At 36.8% G+C, this 5,466-nt stretch overlaps 1 pseudogene; it reads right to left on the bottom strand.

The window, feature by feature from the left end:
* Positions 1-4,148: 4,148 nt before the first annotated feature.
* Positions 4,149-5,466, bottom strand: part of LOC102425264 — a 1,595-nt pseudogene continuing 277 nt past the window's right edge.

Genomic DNA, 5,466 nt, shown 5'->3' with positions numbered 1-5,466 from the left:
TATTAAAATACGATTTAAAAAAATATTGATGGTTTGGAAACAGTTTGTTTCTCAAAAAGTTAGATTTGTTTTCTGTTTCTTAGTTTACTCATTCTTCTTCCTAAATTAGCAATGTTTGCTGGTTCTAAAAATATCTTAAGTATTTTTTATTTTATGTATTTTTATCTTTAAATTTTACTGATTTCAGAGAGGAAGCAAAAGGGAGAGAGAGATAGAAACATCAATGATGAGAATCATTGATTGGCTGCCTCCTGTAGGCCCCCAACTGGGGATTGCAGAAACCTGAGCATGTGCCCCGACTGGGAATTGAACTGTGACCTCCTGGTTTATAGGTCAATGCTCAACCTCTGAGCCATGCTGGCCAGGTAAAATGTCTTAAATATTGACTATACTTGTAAAGGCTTTTCTTTCTCTCCCTCTGTCTTGCTCAGATTTCTATCCATGTACCTCCGAAGCTTCTCTCCCTTTGGACAGATATCTCATGCTTTTTTGAGTGTTAGGCAGAATTTTTGCTCATTAGCTCTTGGCTTTAGTGGACTAAGTATTTTGTATTTTGTATTCATCTCTAGGGTAATATATAGGCAAGTAATATTCAAAGATTAGATAGTACAAAAATTATTTGGCAATTTAGTAAAAGTTTATTAATTTAGAATACATAAGAGAAAAGCAAAACTTTCTAAATGAATGGTTTTAACACAGACTATTCTAGCTGAAATGCAGTTTTAATATCTTACAGCCACCATATAAACTTAGCTTCAAATGGATAATACATAAATCAAGGAAGTTAAAGAAAAAATTATAACTTGCAACATGTCTTTAATGCATTATATAGTAATGCATCAAAAATATGTCTTCCAATAATTTCTGAAGTACACTAAAATTATTGAAAAATTTGTGAGCCTTGTTTTAAAACATGTAGTGCTGAGATGTATAGAGAAAGAAATTATTTTATAAATTAGAACCATATGTTTCATATTAGAAACATCACAGATTATAAGGAAGTAGACATTTTTACTATATTTTGGTTACATCCAGCATATTAAGTTATGACTCATGTTGAGAAATCCCATGTCTAATCCCTTTCATATTAAAATAATTTTGAAATAAGAAAGATATTTTTTTAAATTAAAACAAACAGATGAATCATGAGTATCATATATGGCACGGATATTTTATTTCAGCCTTTTAGAGTGTACCATTGATGATTTCTAATGCAGCTAACGTATGTGTGGAATAGTTATTCAACACAATACATTTTTTAATTCTTTCCTATAAGTTCAAGTATTTTTGTAAGTGATTTCACAGTACAATTTCAACAGATAGAAATTGAAACTTTGATTCGTCTAGGAAATGAACCAATAAGAACAGAGTTTACACATACAAAATAATGTGTAATGTTGAGGAAGTACTTAAGATAATTTAAGTTGAGCATATTACTCTGAAGTCTAATGTAAATTACCCAGATTGACTTCTTATAATTTACCTAATTTATCACATATTGCTCTACTCTCCTCTTCATATAAACCACCACTGTGGCTTTTGAAACATATTAAAATTAATGTAAGTCATATGAAATTGAAGGTTTCAATAGTTTTAACTTACAAAAATAGCAACTTCATCTGGTAATTTCAAATACTAGAAATAAACAAAAAATAGTGAATCTGTCTTCTGTACTGGGTTCAGATCAGCACCTCGACTCAAAATTCCCCAAAGTGAATTTATATCCATTATTTTAATGGGACAAACAGCGATATTGGTTCTGTAGTTCACCAAGACAACATTACAATTATAGCAGTAAATGGTGTACAATATTAAAGAAACAGGAAGGAATAATCATCCTTCATCCTTCATATATACCAGTAGTAATCTAGGCGCCCTCTGCAACATTAATACTGAATTTAGGTAGGAGGGAATCTATCAAGCAGGCTCACTCCTCTGTTCTAAGAAAGCAAGTGAATGTTAATCAGCTGTGGGCGGGGTAGGTCCTAGAGCAAACCTTTCATGGCCAGTGGGAACTCATCTAGAAAGTGAGCCCAGGCCGTTCCAGCCTGATTCCTTTTAATGTCACAGTTCATTTGCAGAACCATAACTGGAATCAAGAATTAAAAAGCCTTGTATAAAAGTCAGTAACATTAAACCTTTAAGACTCATGTTTCATGTGTCATAAAAAGTCTATGAAAGGGTTTTATATTCTGTACAGTGTTTTAGCACTTTCAATCACTTTTTTTTCAACATAACTTTTGTGAACACTTTTATAGCTTCTAAATGAAAAACTAAACTATGTGTCATTCAAAAAAAAACACACACGTTTTATGGATCACAGAATTTAATAAAAGTTCTGCACCACAACAAGCGCCTGATAAACCTTTATTAAAATTCATTAAAAATATTGAAAAATATTTTAACAGAAATTTGCCTTCACTTTTTGGTAAACATGACAAATCGCTCTTCAAGGAGTCTGCTGTTTAATCATACATATGCATATTCTTTGGTGGTGAAATAATGAATTTTAGGGATAAATACTCTGCTATTCACCATTAGGAAAATATTTCTTTGTATGTGAAGAGACTAATTCTCTTAGTTTCTTGTTGTCAAATACCTTTACTAATTATGATACAAGTAATAGAGTTTATTATATAGAAATAAAATAAAAACAATGGAAAATATTTCTGAAAATATATTGTATTGTATTTTTCTTATATTAGATCACATCGGAGGCATTGGTCTACTGCACTTCTCAGGGTCCAGAGAACAGATAAGACTAGGGCTTTCCAGTACATTTAGTAATTCATGCTCTTAGATGCATTTTATTTGTATTATTTATTTTTTTATATTTTACTCTATTTTTTAATTTAAATTCTTCATTGTTGAAAGTCTTGCATATGTCTCCTTTTCCCCCCATTGACCTCTCCCTGCCTGCTCCTGCCCCCCAGCACATGCCCTCATCCTCCTACTGTCTGTGTCCATTGGCTATGCTTATATGCATGCATACAAGTCCTTTGGTTGATCTCTTAGCCCCCCTCCCAACCTCCCCTAGTTGTATTATTTTTATATTAATTTTATAATGGCTGCATAATATTTCATACAGTTCTATAATTGTATGAAATTATACAATTATAATTTTTATATTGTAAATAACACTGCAATGAAAATATTTATGCCTATAAGTTTTTCTTATATTTTATTTTTTTCTTAGGATATTCCAATGAATAATTTTACTGGGTCAAATTGTAAGATTTTTTTTTTAAAACCTCACAAAATATATTGCCTATTGCCTTTCAGAAGGATTGAACATTTAAATTGCCTCCACCTCAGTGTATCAGATACTAGTTTAAAACTATTTTGTTCAAGATCAGAGGTTTTCAATGGAATATTTGTTAATTTACCATGTGAAAAACAATACTGTTTTTATTTGACATATGGAAGCCTGTGTTTAATATATATACAATGAGTTTAGAGATAAGTATCACCAGGAAAACATCATCACAATCTATGTCAAAAAGTTTCCTCCCCTCTTCTTATTTATTATTATTACTCCTTGTTGTGATAAGATATACCATTTTATTATTTCTATATGATTATGTGTGTAGAAAGGCTCTAAGACACCAGAGAATCAGTGTGCATAATTTTATTTTATATATCTACCTTATTTTATTTACTTATTGCTTGTTTATAGCACAGAATTCTTTAAGTTACTTTAAGCTAACTTAAAATCCAACAAGAGTGATATAGTTGAATAAATTAATAGATTCACACTATGTAGTGAGTAAAAATAACATTAAGAATAGGCCTTAAGAAAATATGACAATATTTTATGAGAAAAAGCATATTCAACTGCCACCATCTATGTTCTGTGTGTGAAAAATGTGCATATACCCATAAGTAGAGAAAAATGACTCAGGTAATGCTCCAGTGTTAACTGGTTATCTTTAAGGGTTAGAATTACAGTAATATTCATGTTATTTATACATTTAGGTTTTCTAAAAGAAGCACACAAATTATCAGAAAATAAGAGTATTTGATTTAAAATAGAGTTCCAGATGACATAGGGTTCTGCCAGACTTGCTAACCCATTGAAGCTCAGAGCCCTCTAAGTATGGAGCAGCCATAATAAATAACATATGCGATCATTTAAAAACAAAATCAGTTTATTTGGATTGGGGAGTATGAATAGTTCTGTCCCTACTGCCTGACCTCCTCCCACGGGGACTCCTGGACCCAGAGGGACTCAGGCTCCTGCTCCAGCTCCAGCTCCCGCTGCCCCGGCCCCGGCTGTGGTCCCTTTTTCTTTCTCTACTTCGTGAACTGTGCCTCTCACGACTTTTTGCTGTGTGTCTGTGAGATTTCCGACCCCCGTGTCTACTTCTCCTTTTCCTCTCAGCTTCTCCATTCCTTTTGCAGAAAAGGGCTAGACCGGGCTTCCCCCTGGGCCTGCCGTGGTGCTGGTGGTGGTGGCCCGTCCTCTCTCCTCTCTGAGCTCTTACCGAAGGAAGAGCCATACCCATCTGGAGACAGGTCTCTAATAGCTTCCCCGAATTCATTGTTGGGATATCCGAACGCGTGAAGAAAGTTGCAGTGTTTCCCCTTGGGCATGGCTGTATTTCTCACAAACCACACATGGCCATTTCCCACCGGGTCACCGGGCAGAATTCGCACCGAGCTGCCGTCCTGCAGACCACCCGCTCTTAGACAGAGACAGGGCCGCTCGGCATTCTTCCCACAGGTACTGAACATACACATTGGCCTTCAGATGAGGTTCCATGTTGCAGCTGCCGGGAACTGGATCACCTTCCCCGCGTTCTTGACCTTGGGGAGCACGTCCTAGGGTGGGCCTCCTCCTCGCTGCGCTCGGGGCTGGCGTGGGGGCCGCGGGCACTCCCTGGGCGCTGCTCCATTCCAAACGTCCTGAACACGCCTCTGACAGGCAGGGTGGGACTTGACACTGGCAAATTGTGTTTCTGTGAACACCCGTCTCCGAATCTGCAAGCTCCAGTTTTACTGTAGATCGGACAGTTAACTCGCTCTTCCCCCATCATTCTCAGGTCCGTGGCTGGTTCTAGGATCTGCAAAGAGCTGCTATTTTCCCGCTCACTTTCCACCCGCTTCAGCCTCTTCTGCGCAGCCTCCTCTCGTCCTAGCTTCTCCTACAGCTTCTGCTCCTCCTCCTCTTTCTGTTTTCACTGCGGTTCTTCCCATTCTTCCTCTAGCTTGCTCTCCTGTTCTTCCTGCCGACTTCTAGCTGCCTCTTCCTTTGCCTTCTTGGTTCTGCATTCTTCTTGTGTCTTCTGCTCCCGCAGCATCCACTCCTCTTGTAACTGTTGCCTCTCTATTTCTAACAGCCTCTCTTCTTCTTGTTCTTCTTCTTCTTGTTGTTGTTGTTGTTCTTCTTCTTCTTCTTCCTCCTCCCCCTCTCTCCACCCTCCCCTCCATCCATACCCCCTCCTCTTCTCCTCCTCTCTCCTCGTC

The sequence above is a fragment of the Myotis lucifugus genome, unplaced genomic scaffold, assembly GCF_000147115.1.
Source record: "Myotis lucifugus unplaced genomic scaffold, Myoluc2.0 scaffold_177, whole genome shotgun sequence".
Lineage (NCBI taxonomy): Eukaryota > Metazoa > Chordata > Mammalia > Chiroptera > Vespertilionidae > Myotis > Myotis lucifugus.
This window is presented reverse-complemented; position numbering and strand designations above follow the sequence as displayed.